This window comes from Amblyraja radiata, chromosome 49, assembly GCF_010909765.2.
Source record: "Amblyraja radiata isolate CabotCenter1 chromosome 49, sAmbRad1.1.pri, whole genome shotgun sequence".
Classification (NCBI taxonomy): domain Eukaryota; kingdom Metazoa; phylum Chordata; class Chondrichthyes; order Rajiformes; family Rajidae; genus Amblyraja; species Amblyraja radiata.
Window position 1 is genome coordinate 2780982 of NC_046004.1, and position 18890 is coordinate 2799871.

The window sequence follows — 18890 nt, forward strand, 5'->3', positions numbered from 1 at the left end:
GGGGAGGAGAACGCTGCGTTTCAGACCCCGAGTACGGGGAGGGGCGGAGTGGGGGAGAGAGGTGACGTGGGGGGCAGGCAGGCTGGAGTCCAGCAGCGCGAGCCGTGAGCGAGCGTACTCGGAGGCAGATGTGCCTGGATTGGTAGACATGTTGGATTGTGACGCCAGCAGCTCGTTTTAGCTCATGTTAGATTTTAAAATGAGTGAGTGGGGATTTATTAAAAAACGTGTACATAAAAATGTCCAAATGTTTTGAGGAGTGGATGATTGAATGTAAAAGTGAAATCGCTAGCGAAATGGAAAAATTGTCGGAGATTTTCGGTGTAGTTTTGGCGGAGCAAGGAATCAAAGGCCAAATCACATACACCCACAAACACACACACACACACACAGTTTTAATATTTTGATAGATAAAGAACATACAACAGTGCTTAAAAAATCGTATAATTGCACAACAATTGAAATTGTCTATGATAGATCTATCTTGGTCTTGTGTTTGAGGCAGCAGATATCTACAGCATGATGCCATCCGTGCCCGCCCTAAAAAGGGTTTTCCAATCATACTGCGTCATAGAAACATAGAAAATAGGTGCAGGAGTAGGCCATTCGGCCCTTCGATCCTGCACTGCCATTCGATATGATCATGGCTGATCATCCAAATCAGTATCCTGTACCTGCCTTCACTCCATACCCCCTGATCCCTTTAGCCACATCTAACTCCCTCTTAAATATAGCCAATGAACTGGCCTCAACTACCTTCTGTGGCAGAGAATTCCACAGATTCACCACTCTCTGTGTAAAAAAAGAATTTTCTCATTTCGGTCCTAGAAGACTTCCTTCTTCTCCTTAAACTGTGACCCCTAGTTCTGGACTTCCCCAACATCGGGAATAATTTTCCTGCATCTAGCCTGTCCAACCCCTTAAGAATTTTGTAAGTTTCTATAAGATCCCCCCTCAATCTTCTAAATTCTAGCGTGTACAAGCCGAGTCTATCCAGTCTTTCTTCATATGAAAGTCCTGACATCCCTGGAATCAGTCTGGTGAACCTTCTCTGTACTCGCTCTATGGCAAGAATGTCTTTCCTCAGATTAGGAGACCAAAACTGTACGCAATACTCCAGGTGTAGTCTCACCAAGACCCTGTACAACTGCAGTAGAACCACCCTGCTCTTATACTCAAATCCTTTTGCATTCCATTTGCTTTCGTCACTACCTGCTGCACCTGCATGCCTACTTTCAATGACTGGTGTACCATGACACCCAGGTCTCGTTGCATCTCCCCTATTCCTAAACGGTCACCATTCAGATAATAGTCTACTTTCCTGTTTTTGCCACCAAAGTGGATAACCTCACATGTATCCACATTATACTGCATCTGCCATGCATTTGCTCACTCACCCAACCTATCCAAGTCACCTTGCAGCCTCCTAGCATCCTCCTCACAGCTAACACTGCCCCAAAGCTTCGTGTCATCCGCAAACTTGGAGATGTTGCATTCAATTCCCTCATCCAAATCATTAATATATATTGTAAATAGCTGGGGTCCCAGCACTGAGCCTTGCGGTACCCCACTAGTCACTGCCTCCCATTGTGAAAAGGACCCGTTTACTCCTACTCTTTGCTTCCAGTCTGCCAGCCTGTTCTCTATCCACATCAATATTGAACCCCCAATACCGTGCGCTTTACGATTGTATACTAATCTCTTATGTGCAACCTTGTCGAAAGCCTTCTGAAAGTCCAGATATAACACCTCCACTGGTTCTCCCTTATCCACTCTACTAGTTACATCCTCGAAAAATTCTATAAGATTCGTCAGACAAGATTTACCTTTCATAAATCCATGCTGACTTTGTTCAATGAATTCACCACTTTCCAAATGTACTGCTATCCCATCTTTAATAACTGACTCCAGAATTATCCCCACCACCGTTGTTAGACTAACTGGTCTGTAATTCCCCGTTTTGTCTCTCCCTCCCTTTTTAAAAAGTGAGGTTACATAAGCTACCCTCCGGTCCTCAGGAACTACTCCAGAATCTAAAGAGTTTTGAAAAATTATCAGTAATGCATCCACTATTTCTGCGGCTACTTCCTTAAGTACTCTGGGATGCAACTTATCTGGCCCTGGGGATTTATCGGCCTTTAATCCATTCAATTTACCTAACACCACTTCCCGGCTAACCTGGCCCTTCCACTCTTTTTTCTCCCCTCCTGTGCCGCAGAGCCACCCATAGTGCCATGAACTTGACTGCTGCCGCCATCCCCTGATGAGCCATCTCCCCAACAGTATCCAAAATGGTATATCTGTTTAGGAGGGAGGTGACCGCAGGGAACTCCTGCACTACCTGCCTACTGCTACGCTGGCTAGTGGCCACCCGTTCCCTTTCTGTCAGCTTAACTTTACCTGCGATGTGACCAACTCACTGTACATGCTATTCACGACATTCTCAGCATCGTGGATGCTCCAGTATGAATCAAACCGCAGCTCCAGTCGTTCAATGTGGTCTGCCAGGAGCTGCAGCTGGACACACTTCCTGCAAACGCAGTCACCAGGGACACCGACTATATCCCTGATCTCCCACATGTTGCAGGCTGAGCAAAACACGCGGGCCAATCTCCACTGACATGGCTTACCCCCAAATTTTACTTCGGAGTCACGTGAGTGACTACGTGAAGAACCCGTCCAGCACGCACGCGCGACATTGCGTTCACGCAGTTGCAACAGCGACGAACGGGAGTACAGGCGCTCCCACTACAAGCCTGAACGAACGGACCATTAGGTAAGTAATTACCTACAGGTTAACTCGTGACTTTGCTTCTCTTTGTTGCTCCAGGGGAACTGGAGATAGCAAAGCAGAACAGAGGGGATCGGCCCCCGTTCGACTCCAGGGAAGGAACGTTCCGTCAGTGGAGGGGGGAGAGGCGGCACCTGGACCGCACTCGCTGCGGTCCACAGTCAGGGTACTGCGCCGATGCCCAGTCTGCTAACAGCTGTCTGACCAACAGCAGCGGACTGGAGGGAAATTCAAATACCGGCCGGTAATCCCTGCATTCTCCCGATAAGGAGACTCGCCGCCCGAGAACCGCAAAATGCCGCCCGAAAACGGCAGACAGCCTCTAGCAGCAAAGCCAGCAACCAAACCTCGGGCTGGAGACAGACACGGAAGATAGACTCGGCACATCAAACTAGAACAAGTAAGTGTCTGTCCTCCAAGCCAGAGTTAGGTCATGGAGCCAAAAACTCCAGCGAGACTTGCCTCAGGAGCAGGGGCAAGTCCGCCAAGGGAGCATAACACTCCCACTCCAGTGCCTACAGCACTGGCCATCTCCCTTGTCAAGGGATCGATGGCGACCAGGGCTGGGCTGGTCAAGAAGAGGGGTCACTGGCTGAACAACATCGGGAGTATGCTTGAGGTACAGGATCAGGAAGAGCTGCTGGGTGTGGCTGCTATGTGGCTCCACCACTAGCGAGATGGCTTTTCAGTCTCAAATGACGGCCAGCTTACTACCTGTTCTTTTCAAAAAACCTCTCCAAGACAGGTAGTCATGAGGCGTTGGATTTCATCATGCCTCCCCTAAATTGCATTTACTCAAAGTGCCCACCGTTATTGAGGGGTACATTGAGCATAGCTTTTTAAAACCCAAATATCTTAAATTGCATTTGATACCCCTGACGTTGGCTATCATTTTCGCATGCTTATTCCAGAGGGGCAGGGTAGTATGGCAAAACACCTGACCCTATTGTTCACAGATGCTCCGCAACTTCTCAGGAAGTTATAAAACCTGCCCTCAACCTAAAAAATTCACAGGACTGTGAGAACGCCGACCTCACAACCACAGATCCTGCTATCTGGCTAAGTTATCAAACCAAGCCTAAGAAACTGGACGAAGTATCCAAAATATTGGATTGGTAAATTGGATTAGTAAGTATGCAGATGATACCAAGATAGGGGGTGTTGTGGATAATGAAGAGGATTTCCAAAGTCTACAGAGTGATTTAGGCCATTTGGAAAAATGGGCTGAAAGATGGCAGATGAGAGTACTTTGGATCTCTCTTTACTAAGGAAGACACAAACAATCTCCCAGATGTACTGGAGGACAGAGGATCTAAGGGGGTGGGGGAACTGAAAGAAATGTTCATTAGGCAAGAAATAGTATTGGGTAGGCTAATGGGACTGAAGAATGATACATTTAAGAGAGAGTTAGATAGAGCTCTAGGCGATAGTGGGATAAGGGATATGTGGAGGGCAGGGACAGGTTATTGATTGAGGACGATCGGCCATGATCACAATGAATGGCGGTACTGGCTCGAAGGGCCGAATGGCCTCCTCCTGCATCTATTTTCTATGTCTATGTAACTCTCTTTTAAATGTATCCAGTGAATTGGCCTCTACTGCTTTCTGTGGCAAACTCTGCATTCCCTGCATATCCATGTGTCTATCTAAGCACAGTGTGGAATATAATGTTACGGCTACCCCTAAACCCTTCCCTATGTAACTCACTGTGTGCTTGCCTCTGTCGCCCCCTCGCCTACACCTCTCCCTGGCTCTGTCACCCCCTCCCCTCCTTCCAGCCGCTACACCCCTGTCTGTCTCCGTAATCCCCTCCCCTCCAGCTACTACATCCATCCCTGTCTTTGTAACCCCTTCTAGCCAAAACACCTCACCCAGTCTCTGTAACCCACTCCCCTACATCCCTACCTGTAGAATTTGAGGTATTTAAACTAAAGGGTGTGACTGTGTCCTGTTCCATAGTAAGGTTGCTCGTTTAGACAATACTGCACTGATTCAAGAATTACATAGAAACAAAGAAACATAGCAAACAGGTACAGGAGAAGGCCATTTGGACATTCGAGCCAGTACGACCATTCATTGTGATCATGGCCGATCGTCCCCAATCAATAACCTGGCCCAGGCCTCCCCATATCCCTCATTCAACTATCTCCTAGAGCTCTATCTAACTCTCTCTTAAATCCATCCAGTGATTTGGCCTCCACTGCCCTCCGTGGCAGGGAATTCCACAAATTCACAACTCTCTGGGTGAAAAGGTTTTTCTCACCTCAGTCTTAAATGGCATCCCATTTATTCTAAGACTGTGGCCCCTGGTTCTGGACTCGCCCAACATTGGGGAAATTTTTCCTGCATCTAGCTTGTCCAGTCTTTTTATAATTTTATATGTTTCTATAAGATATCCCCTCATCCTTCTAAACTCCAGTGAACACAAGTCCAGTCTTTTCAATCTTCCCTCATATGACAGCCCCGCCATCCCAGGGACAATCTCGTGAACCTACGCTGCACTGCCTCAATCACAAGGATGTCCTTCCTCAAATTCGGAGACCAAAACTGTACACAATACTCCAGATGTGGTCTTACCAGAGCCCTATACAACTGCAGAAGAACCTCTTTATTCCTATACTGAAATCCTCTTGTTATGAAGGCCAACATTCCATTAGCTTTCTTCACTGCCTGCTGTCCCTGCACGCCAACTTTCTGTGACCGGTGTACAAGGATGTCCAGGTCTCGCTGCACCTCCTCCTTACCTAAACCTCACCCCTTTGAGATAATAATCTGCCCCCTTGTTTTTGCCGCCAAATTAGATAACTCACATTTATCTATATTATACTGCATCTGCCACGCATCTGCCCACTCACTCAACCTGTCCAGGTCACCTTGCAACCTCCTAACATCCTCTTCACAGTTCACACTGCAACCCAGCTTTGTGTCATCCGCAAACTTGCTAGTGTTGCACCTAATTCCCTCTTCCAATTCATTAATATACATGGTAAACAGTTGTGGCCCCAACACCGAGCCTTGCGGCACTCCACTCGCCATGCCTGTCATTCTGAAATGGACCCGTTCACTCCTACTCTTTGCTTCCTGTCTAATTTTAGTCACCAGTCTCCCGTACGGGACCTTATCAAAGGCATTCTGAAAGTCTAGATACACTACATCCACTGGCTCCCCTTCATCCATTTTACTTGTCACATCCCCCAAAAATTCCAGAAGTTTGCCTACCGCAAGAACAGGAGTACGGAGGATGCCATCTCAACGGCACTTCACTTCGCCCTCTCCCACCTCGACAACAGAGACACTTACATAAGAATGCTGTTCATCAATTATAGCTCAGCATTCAACACCATTATACCCTCTAAACTGATCACCAAACTCGGTGACCTGGGCATCAACCACTCCCTCTGCAACTGGTTACTGGACTTTCTAACCAACAGACCCCAGTCTGTTAGGACAAGCACACCTCTTCAACCCTCACCCTGAACGTTCCACAGGGCTGTGTGCTGAGCCCCCTCCTCTACTCCCTCTTCACCTACGACTGCACACCTGTATATGGTACTAACACCATCATCAAGTATGCAGATGATACAATGGTGATTGGCCTCATCAGCAACAATGAAGAGTCGGCCTATAGGGAGGAGGTCCAGCTCCTAGCAGCATGGTGCGTGACAACAACCTGGCCCTTAACTCCAAGAAGACCAAGGAGCTCATTGCAGACTTCAGGAAGTCTAGGGGTGGCACGCTCACCCCCATCCACATTAACGGGACGGAGGTGGAACGTGTCTCCAGCTTCAGGTTCCTGGGGGTCAACATCTCCAATGACCTCTCTTGGACCCACAATACCTCAACTCTGGTCAAGAAGGCTCACCAGCATCTCTTCTTCCTGAGGAGACTGAAAAAGGTCCATCTGTCTCCTCAGATTCTGGTGAACTTCTACCGCTGCACCATCGAGAGCATCCTTACCAACTGTATCACAGTATGGTATGGCAACTGCTCTGTCTCTGACCGGAAAGCACTACAGAGGGTGGTGAAAATTGCCCAACGCATCACCGGTTCCTCGCTCCCCTCCATTGAGTCTGTCCAAAACAAGTGTTGTCTGCGAAGGGCGCTCAGCATCGCAAAGGACCGCTCTCACCCCAACCATGGACTGTTTACCCTCCAACCGCCGGGAGGCACTACAGGTTTTTCCGTTGCCGGACCAGCAGGTCCAGGAACAGCTTCTTCCCTGCGGCTGTCACACTACTCAACACTGTACCTCGGTGACTGCCAATAATCCCCCCCCCCCCCCCCACCGGATACTCCTCTCACAGGAAAAACACCATGACTGTATGCATGTAAATAGATTTATTTATTGAAATCATATTCTATGTCGCTCTTCCAGGGAGAAGCTAACTGCATTTCGTTGTCTCTGTACTGTACACTGACAATGACAATGTAAATTAAATCTGAATCTGAATCTGAATCTGAATCTGAATCTGAAGATTAGTTAAGCATGATTTTCCTTTCATAAATCCATGCTGACTTGGACTAATCCTTTTATTGCTATCCAAATGCCCCATTATTACCTCTTTAATAATTGACTCCAGCATCTTCTCCACCACCGGTCAGGCTAACTGGTCTGTAATTCCCCGTTTTCTTTACTTTTTTGTGTTGTTTTTTTTCGTTTTGTGTAGTTCCGTTTTTGGTTTTTAAGTTGTCTTTATGTGGGGGGCGGGGGGTGGGGGGTTGAAACGGGGCTTGCTGTCTCTCCCTTCGGGGGAATACGACTTCTTTGTTGTATCCCCCTTCTCTGCCTCCGTCTGCGCTGAGGCCTAATGGCGGAGCTGGCGACCTCGAGGCTCCGGAGGCAGCCTGACAGGACTCGCCCTGGGCTCGCTCCCGTGTGGGCGGCCAAGCATGGGGCTGGAATGCCGCTCCGGTGAGGGGCTGTGATGCTCCCGTGAGGGCGGCCTGTTGAGGGGCTGAGACTCTCTCGTGAGGGGCTGTGGCGCTCCCGTCGGAGCAGCCCAGCCCGAGGGTGGAATGGCGCTCCCGTCGGAGCGGCCCAGCTCGAGGGAGGAACGGCACTCCCGTCGGAGTGGCCCAGCTCGAGGGAGGAACGGCACTCCCGTCGGAGCAGCCCAGCCCAAGGGTGGAATGGCGCTCCCGTCAGAGCGGCCCAGCTTGAGGGAGGAACGGCACTCCCGTCGGAGTGGCCCAGCTCGAGGGAGGAACGGCACTCCCGTCGGAGTGGCCCAGCTCGAGGGAGGAACGGCACTCCCGTCGGAGTGGCCCAGCTCGAGGGAGGAACGGCACTCCCGTCGGAGTGGCCCAGCTCGAGGGAGGAACGGCGCTCCCGTCGGAGCGGCCCAGCTCGAGGGAGGAACGGCACTCACGTGAGGGCGATCCGGCTCGGGGCTGGAACGGTGCTCCGCTGGCTGGGACGGCGTTCTGGCGGCGGTGACCTGAGTCCTGGGTTCAGCCGCGAGCCAGCGGCTGCATCCGCTGGACTGGAGGGCGGCAGCTTCGCCCACCCCGGGCCGCGGTGTTTGAACCGGCCCGTTTGCGGGGTTCGGTGAGTCGCGGGACTGTTTGTGCCATCGCCCGGTGGGGAATCGCCTCAGCGCAGAGGGAGAAGAGGAGGGAGGAGACAGTAACCCTAAGATTTTTGCCGTCACCACAGTGAGGAGGTGCTTGGATGACTCACTGTGGTGGATGTTAATTTGTGTTTATTGTTGTTTATTATTGTATGATTGTATGTATGACTGCAGGCACAACATTTCGTTCAGACCGTAAGGTCTGAATGACAATAAAGGTATTCAATTCAATTCAATTCTCTCTCGCTCCTTACTTGAAACATGGGATAACATTAGCTATCCAATCCACAGAAACTGATCCTGAATCTATTGAACATTGGAAAATGATCACCACTATTTCTAGAGCCACCTCCCTGAGGACCCTGGGATGCAGACCATCAGGCCCAGGGGGTTTATCATCCTTCAGTCACATTAGCATACCCGATACTATTTCTCGCCTAATGAAAATGTCTTTCAGTTCCTCTACCCCCTTCGATCCTCTGTCCTCCAGTACATCTGGGAAATTGTTTGTGTATTCCTTAGAGAAGACAGATTCGAAGTACCTATTCAACTCTTCTGCCATTTCCTTGTTGCCCATAATAATTTCACCCGTGTCTGCCTTCAAGGGACCCACATTTGACTTTGCTACTCTTTTTCCCTTAACATATCTAAAGAAGCTTTTACTGTCCTTCTTTATATTCCTGGCCAGCTTCCCTTCGTACTTCAAATCATTTCAGCCCATATTGCCCGTTTTGTTTCCTTCTGTTCTCCTATGAAAGTTTCCCAATCCTCTGGCTTCCGGCTACTCTTTGCTGTGTTATACATTTTGTGGGAAAGAACTGTAGATGCTGTTTTAATTCAAAGATAGACACAGAATGCTTGAGTAGCTCAGCAGAACAGGCAGTATCTCTAGAGAGAAGGAATGGGTGAAGTTTTTTGTCTGAAAAAGTGGCTCGGCCCACTGAGTTATGGGCCTGTCCCACTTGGCAAATTTTTAGGCAACTGCTGGCGACTGTCATAGTCTTGCAGATCGCTAAAAAATCGTCGACTAGACATCCCCATGATATTGTCTACAGCAAGCTACAACAACCTACAACCTAGTCAACGTTAAGCTACGGCAACCCAATAGTCACAACTTAGGACATCCACCTATGACAACACATACATCCACACATACGACAACCAACGTCAAGCTACGATGAGCTACGACTGTCGGCATCAACTAATGGCAATTAACCTCATTTTGACCTCCAAAGCAATGGAATGATTCAATTTTCCTGTTATAGGGATTGTAGGGTGAGCTCTTCCAATCAATCTGCATCATGACTGCCATGGAGTAACATCAGAGAGCATTGCTCTCACAAGAAGAAGAATTCCTGCTGCTTGCAGCAGCCCTCGTGCTTATAGATCAGAAAGAAGCTGAAGAAGAGGTCTGTGTGGTTAAAGACCTTGTCCTTGAGCAGACCCAAGTTGGGCCAGTGTGACAACCTGATGACTGAGCTCCAGCAAGAAGATGAGGCTGCCTTCAGAAACTTCAATAGGCTCCCCCCTGAGCTGTTTCAGGAGCTGAAGGGTGAAAAAGGAGGCCTTCATGAGGAAGCCACTGGAACCAGGCCTGCGCCTAGCCATCACCCTCCGCTACTTGGTATCAGGAGACTCCTAAAAGAGCCTCTCCTACAACTTTCTTGTGGCCCACAACACCATCAGCAAGGCTGTCCGAGAGACCTGTGAATGCTTCATCAATGCTTATGAAGATGAAATCATGGACTGCCCTAGTACACCAGATGAGTGGAAGAGATTGGCACAGTGCTTTGATAAAAGATGGAACTTCCAGCACACATGTGGGGCAGTTGACGGCAAGCATGTGGCCATCAGGTGTCCACCCAAGGGAGGTTCAATACACTTCAATTACAAGAAGTTTCATTCAATCATACTCCTAGCTGTGGTGGATGCAAACTACAACTTCCTGTTTGTGGATGTGGGCACACCTGGCAGTATCACAGATGGTGGGATCTAGAGGGAGACCTCCATTGGGCAAGCACTGGAAGAAGGAACTGCAGGCTTTCTTGATCCAGAACCTCTGCCAGGAGAAGACAACCCAGACATCCACCACACCACACACTCAGGTCATGGATGATGATGCCATACCCTCACAGGCCAAGGGAGCATTGGATCTTCAACTACAGGCTGTCCAGGCCTAGGAGGGTTGTGGGAAACGCCTTTGGCATCCTCGCCAGCAGATTCAGATGCTTGCTGACTACAATGGAGCAGGAGCCCAAGAATGTAGACGGTTATCTACGCAGCATGTGTCCTCCACAACCTGATCCATACCAGAAGTGCAACAGCAGCAGCCATGGTGGAGTGTGACCGAGTGGACAACCAGACAGGAAATGTCACACCAGGCTCATGGAGAACTGGAGGGCTGGAGAGACTGCCAGGAAACACTGGCAAAAAGAGAGCCAAAGGAGCAGAGAGACCATCTATGCACTTAGTACCACTCCAAACTAGGCAGTGTACCATGGCTGAACAACATGATCTGAAGACCAGCAGCAAACAGCCCACACCACAAACAGAAGTCCACCACTACAGGAAGAGAGCTCACAACAGATCACAAGAAAAGTTCCTTTTCAGGGCCACCCACATCCTCCCCAAAGAGTTTAATTTTAAATGCAGTACAATGCATGATGCACAGTGTTGGTGTTGGTTTTATTGATCAAAATACATTAAATTGAAATATTTGAGATGTCATGAGACACCTCGCTGAAAAATAATATCTTCATACATCAATTTGCCGTCAAAATGTCAGGCATTTCCTTTATTTATATTGAAACACAACATTTGTAACAACAAAAAATAATCATCACCTTAACAAAAGAATCGTTTGACTTTTTATTAGATTATAAAGAACACACAACTTTGCTTAAAGTCGTATAATTGCATAACAATTGAAATTGTCTATGATAGATCTATCTTCTTCTTGTGTTTGAGGCAGTAGATGTCTACAGCAGGATGATGCCATCCGGTTCGACATCCGTAGGTGCCTGCCCTAAAAAGGGTTTTCCAATCATACTGCGTCATGACTGTCATGGAGCAAATTGGTCAAGACTTCTATTTATCTTCTAACTATGCTATTACTAAATCTTGTCCTCTATTGGTTTGCGTTATTTTAAATTTGTGCAAAAACGGTACCCTGTATCGCTAGGATTGTGTCGCCACCATACTCACCGTTCTCCTCTGCTCCAAGCACTCCAAGTTTTGTTGTGATCAGTGAAATATTACAAAAGTTATTGGTATGTTATTCACCGTGCGGGGGCTGGCTGTGATCGCGGGCGGGGGCAGTGAGCGTAACAGGCGCTGGGGACGGGAGCCGCTGAGTGAGTCCTGGAGCCGGGGACAAGAACCGGTGAGCTCCCACACCCCGTTTGCACTCCCCCCACCTCTATATGCCCCCTGCCCTACACCTCTCTCCCACAGCCTCCCACAGCCTCCCTCCCCACCAACCATTTGCTGTGCTTTGATTCAAACCAACCACTTTCAGATCTGTACTCTTCTGAAGTCCAGACACCGGGCATTCATGTCTGGTGATACAGTGGTCTACAAGAAGTCCAGATACGACCTTGGTAAGGCCATCAAAAAGGCCAAATGGGACTTCTACTCCAAACTTGAGGATGAGACGGATGTTCGGCAACTGTGACGGGGCCTGAATGCAATCACCTCCTACAAGGCGAAATAGAGGCAGCTCGAATGTCGGCGTAACATCGCTCCCTGACGAGCTCAATGCGTTTTACGCACGCTTTGATAGGGAAAATACTGATGTGCCTTCCCGAGCCCCCATTCACTGTGATGGTATTTCAGTCACAGTAACAGAGGCCGACGTCAGAAAATCCTTCAGAGGGGTGAACCATCGAAAAGCGCCTGGACCTGATGGTATACCTGGTCGTGTTCTAAAAACCTGTGATGACCAACTGGCTGGAGTTTTTATGGACATTTTCAACCTTTCACTACTGAGGTCTGAGGTTCCCACCTCCTTTAAAAGGGCATCAATTATACCAGTGCCCAAGAAGAGCAAGGTGACGTGCCTCAATGACTATCAACCAGTGGCACTAACGCCTGTGGTGATGAAGTGCTTTGCGAGGTTGATCATGGCGCAAATCAACACCTACCTCGACAAAAACCTGGACCCACTGCAGTTCGTTAACCGCCACAACAGATCAACGGTGGATGCGATCTCGCTGGCCCTCCACTCCATTCTGGACCACTTGGGCAACAAAAACTCATATGTCAGGCTGTTATTCATCGATTACAGCTCGGCATTTAACACAATTATCCCCTCCAAGCTGGTTACCAAACTCGCAGAACTGGTTCTCTGCGCATCCCTCTGCAATTGGATCCTCGACTTCCTCATTCATAGACCACAGACTGTTCGAATTGGTGGAAATGTGTCAGCCTCGATAACAATCAGCATGGGAGCACCTCAAGGCTGCTTGCTCAGCCCCCTGCTGTACTCACTCTATACTCATGACTGCGTAGCCGGTCACAGTGCGAACTCCATCATCAAGTTCGCTGACGACACCACTGTTGTGGGACGTGTCACTGATGGGGATGAGTCAGAGTATAGAAGAGAAATCGAGGAACTGTCCATATGGTGCCAGCACAATAACCTGGCCGTCAACACCAGCAAAACCAAGTAACTGATTGTGGACGTTGGAAGGAGTAGGATGGGGACCCACAGTCCTGTTTATATCAATGGGTCGATGGTTGAAAGGGTCAAGAGCTTCAAATTCCTGGGCATGCACATCTCTGAAGATCTTTCCTGGTCTGAGAATACTAATGCAATTATCAAGAAAGCACATCAGCGCCTCTATTTCCTGAAAAGATTACGAAGAGTCGGTTTGTCAAGGAGGACTCTCTCTAACTTCTACAGATGCACCGTAGAGAGCATGCTGACCGGTTGCATCGTGGCTTGGTTCGGCAACTTGAGCACCCTGGAGAGGAAAAGACTACAAAAAGTATTAAACACTGCCCATCATCGGCTCTGACCTTCCTTTCATCGAGGGGATTTATCGCAGTCACTGCCTCAAAGAGTATGATCAAAGAACTACACCATCTGAGCCACACACTCATCTCCCTGCTACCTTCAGGTAGTAGGTACAGGAGACTGAAGACTGCAACAACCAGGTTCAGGAATACTGTAGCTACTTCCCCACAGCCATCAGGCTATTAAACCTGGCTCGGACAACACTCATCATTAATAACCCATTATCTGTTATTGGCACTTTATCAATTTATTTATTCATGTGTGTATATATTGATATAGATGTGATATATATTGATGGCAGATGGAGTTTAATGCTGATAAATGTGAGGTGCTACACCTTGGCAGAACAAATCAAAATAGGACGTACATGGTAAATGGTAGGGAATTGAAGAATACAGTTGAACAGAGGGATCTGGGAATAACCGTGCATAGTTCCTTGAAGGTGGAATCTCATATAGATAGGGTGGTAAAGAAAGCTTTTGGTATGCTAGCCTTTATAAATCAGAGCATTGAGTATAGAAGCTGGGATTTAATGTTAAAATTGTACAAGGCTTTGGTGAGACCAAATCTGGAGTATGGTGTACAATTTTGGTCGCCCAATTATAGGAAGGATGTCAACAAAATAGAGAGAGTACAGAGGAGATTTACTAGAATGTTGCCTGGGTTTCAACAACTAAGTTACAGAGATAGGTTGAATAAGTTAGGTCTTTATTCTCTGGAGCGCAGAAGGTTAAGGGGGGACTTGATAGAGGTCTTTAAAATGATGAGAGGGATAGACAGAGTTAATGTGAACAAGCTTTTTCCTTTGAGAATAGGGAAGATTCAAACAAGAGGACATGACTTCAGAATTAAGGGACAGAAGATTAGGGGTAACATGAGGGGGAACTTCTTTACTCAGAGAGTGGTAGCGGTGTGGAATGAGCTTCCAGTGGAAGTGGTGGAGGCAGGTTCATTGGTATCATTTAAAAATAAATTGGATAGGCATATGGATGAGAAGGGAATGGAGGGTTATGGTATGAGTGCAGGCAGGTGGGACTAAGGGAAAAAAAGTTATTCGGCACAGACATGTAGGGCCGAGATGGCCTGTTCCCGTGCTGTAATTGTTATATGGTTATTGTTATATGGATGAAATTGTAGGTACACAAAAAAGCTGGAGAAACTCAGCCGGTGCAGCAGCATCTATGGAGAGAAGGAAATAGGCAATGTTTCGGGACGAAACCCTTCTTGAGATAAAATTGATTGATAAAATGGTATTTGGACACACTGATCTGTTTTGTAGTAAATGCCTACTATGTTCTGTGTGCTGAAGCAAAGCAAGAATTTCATTGTCCTATCAGGAACACATGACAATAAACTCACTTGAACTTGAACAGTCATGTGTGTACAGGGAGTACAGTATGTGTCTGAGGACACAGCCCTGGGGGAATCCTGTGCTCAGGGTGATGGACTTCAATGTATTTCCTCCCATCTTGACTACCTGGGGCCTGGTGGTGAGAAAGTCCAGGCCCCATGCACACTGGGGAGTGTTGAGCCCCAGTTCCAGCAGCTTCTCAGCAAGTTTGGTGGGGACTATCGTGTTGAAGGCTGAACTGAAGTCTATGAACAGCATCCTCACGTAGCCCCCCTTCTGGCTGTCAAGATGAGAGAGTGGTGTGCAGAACCTGGGAGACCGCATCATCTGTGGATCTGTTCGAACGGTATGCGAATTGTAGCGGGTCCAAGGGAGGAAGGCGCAGATGTGTTTCTTGACCAGTCTCTCAAAGTGCAGCAGCCGCAGTAATGGTGGAGTGTGACCGAGTGGACAACCAGACAGGAAATGTCACACCAGGCTCATGGAGAACTGGAGGGCAGGAGAGACTGCCAGGAAACACTGGCAAAAAGAGAGCCAAAGGAGCAGAGAGACCATCTCTGCACTTAGTACCACTGCAAACTAGGCAGTGTACCATGGCAGAACAACATGATCTGAAGACCAGCAGCAAACAGCCCACACCACAAACAGAAGTCTACCACTGCAGGAAGAGAGCTCACAACAGACCACAAGAAAGGTTCCTTTTCATAGCCATCCACATCCTCCCCAAATAGTTTAATTTTAAATGCAGTACAATGTTTGTGTTGGTGTTTGTTTTATTGATCAAAATACATTAAATTTAAATATTTGAGATACCATGGCACCTCGCTGGAAAATAATATTGATCAAAATACATGAAATTTAAATATTTGAGATGCCATGAGACACCTCACTGAAAAATAATATCTTCATACATCAATTTGCCATCAAAATGTCAGGCATTTATTTGTTTATATTGAAACACAACATTTTTAACAACAAAAAATAATCATCACCTTAACAAAAGAAACTTTTGACTTTTTATTAGATTACTAGCTTACCTACTTGTATTGCCAGACTATCCCGATGTTCATATTTTTGCTAATTTGCTGGAGTCTAATTTTTAACGATTAGCTTGTTTGGCGTAGAAAGATGATTTTACTAGGTCTGGATTGTGTTGATGTATGGAAAGTCACCAAGAAAGTTGGTGAATGCTAACTCGCTGTGTATCATGATACAGCTTTCCAGAACACTAGTTAGGCTCTAGTGTTTGCTGCAGGGAGATAAAAATAATGAATGGCAGAAATTAATTTGTCTTACCTAACAGACACAGGATAACATTTTGAAGTCTATTTCTCGCCAGTTGCTCAAGTTAGTTAAAAATCATGCATGTTTAGGCAAAAAGAAGAAACTAAACTCTCTGGTTTATCACACAGGCTGTTTGGAAATGTTTATTTTATCTTTTCATTTTAGGCATTCTGTGACTTCAGGAGATTTTGCCAATGTAAACTTTGAGTGGCTAGTGATACCATTTTTATCAGGTGAGAAGTCATCTGAATCCAAAAAAGGGAATCAGAGCAGGGTTCCATTACAGTTGGCTTTGCTTTGGGTGAAGTACGATTGCTTTAACAAGGTTTCCTATTTTGTCCTTAATCTCTTTAACGTTGGCGGAAAGCTGACAAGACAATTGGTTCCCCGCCACCACTAAAATTTAACTGCTACCTGCGAGGGAGTGATACGGGAGATGGCAGAACCACTTGGGATTGCAGTCCTTGCAAAGTTTTCAAACAGCTCTGGTTTCATGCTGGTGCTATCAATATAAGAACAACCTTGCACTCCAACCAAACAATTGCTGACCTCAATCACTGCTGTGCAGACGACAGAAATTAAATAAAGAACTTTGAAGCACTGGGCTGTTTTATTTGCAAGTGCAAATTGACAGTGGCATTATCTCTTCCTGTTTGTACAACTTAATGCTTATATTGTACAAGAAACATTAAGGTTATACATTACATGTAAACAAATATTTAATACCCAAGGTGGAACACAATGTTATGTAGTATTTGATTAATAATATGTTATGTAGGTTTAGCATTAAGATAATGTGTTTATTTAGCAGAGCTCCCTTGATCTAATTGCATTACGTTTTGTGACCAAGAATTTAGTTTGGAGTATTTGGAGCCATTTGCTATAGGTTTCACCAAATGTATTCAAAGGCCCTCCAGATGAACGATATAAAGTAATGAACAGTTGTAGTTGCCTCAGGGGTTTGGGGTAATAGTTGGATTGCTGGGTGGACTGGTGGTTGGTTTGTCAGCAGGGGGCTGGTGGGGGAATGGTGTGAGAGTTGTAGGGGTGATGGTGTGAGAGTTGTAACCATTAAACATCACTTTAGACTGGAAATCATTGCAGTGAACATCTTTGCAGTGATATCTGGTTAAGAAGGTTCAATGGTTGGGTATTAATGGTGGAGTAGCAAGATGGATTCAACAGTGGCTGAATGGGAGATGCCAGAGAGTAATGGTGGATGGTTGTTTGTCAGGTTGGAGGCCAGTGACGAGTGGGGTGCCACAGGGATCTGTGTTGGGTCCACTGTTGTTTGTCATGTACATCAATGATCTGGACGATGGTGTGGTAAATTGGATTAGTAAGTATGCAGATGATACTAAGATAGGTGGGGTTGCGGGTAATGAAGTAGAGTTTCAAAGTTTACAGAGAGATTTATGCCAGTTGGAAGAGTGGGCTGAGAGATGGCAGATGGAGTTTAATGCTGATAAGTGTGAGGTGCTACATCTTGGCAGGACAAATCAAAATAGGACGTACATGGTAAATGGTAGGGAATTGAAGAATGTAGGTGAACAGAGGGATCTGGGAATAACTGTGCACAGTTCCCTGAAAGTGGAATCTCATGTAGATAGGGTGGTAAAGAAAGCTTTTGGTGTGCTGGCCTTTATAAATCAGAGCATTGAGTATAGAAGTTGGGATGTAATGTTAAAATTGTACAAGGCATTGGTGAGGCCAATTCTGGAGTATGGTGTACAATTTTGGTCGCCTAATTATAGGAAGGATGTCAACAAAATAGAGAGAGTACAGAGGAGATTTACAAGAATGTTGCCTGGGTTTCAGCAACTAAGTTACAGAGAAAGGTTGAACAAGTTAGGGCTTTATTCTTTGGAGCGCAGAAGGTTTAGGGGGGACTTGATAGAGGTTTTTAAAATGATGAGAGGGATAGACAGAGTTGACGTGGAAAAGCTTTTCCCACTGAGAGTAGGGAAGATTCAAACAAGGGGACATGACTTGAGAATTAAGGGACTGAAGTTTAGGGGTAACATGAGGGGGAACTTCTTTACTCAGAGAGTGGTAGCTGTGTGGAATGAGCTTCCAGTGAAGGTGGTGGAGGCAGGTTCGTTTTTATCATTTAAAAATAAATTGGATAGTTATATGGATGGGAAAGGAATGGAGGGTTATGGTCTGAGCGCAGGTATATGGGACTAGGGGAGATTATGTGTTCGGCACGGACTAGAGGGGTCGAGATGGCCTGTTTCCGTGCTGTAATTGTTATATGGTTATATGGTTATATAGTTCCCACTCTGGCCTCTCTATCTTTAGCCTCCGACACTGCTCCAATGAAGCCCAAAAGTATTTTTCAGATATTGCTAAGATTTAATTTCTACTGATCTTGGTCTTTGAATAGCACTTAACCCATATGTTATAATAAGAGGGGATGTCGTTCAGTGATAGAGTGCATGCTTTGCATGCATGAGGTCCCAGGTTCATTCCCTGACATTTCCACAGGTTGTACCTTTGTCTAAAAGAAATAAAGGCCTTGAAGTGGGATGTATTTTGTTATCCTATGTTTTTCTTTGTGGATAGTTTCAGGCATTTTCTTTCCAATTCAAATCTGATTAAAACAATTGTGCAATAATGTTTGAAACCTCCCCCAAAAATATGTTTACAAAGAAGCCTAGTGGGCTTTGAAATGGTACAAGTATGATTTCAAATTTCTAACCCCACTGTTCACTCTGACCAAGAAAACTGCTTTCAGTTGACATTTCTTCCATAATTTTACATAATTATAGGCTATTGATCTTAATTTGATAGAGCGCTACTTCTTGTTCTTGGTTCTTGGCATCTACTCCAGAGGACATAGATAGGCGAGGATTCGGGTCGGCAGCCTTCTTCAGA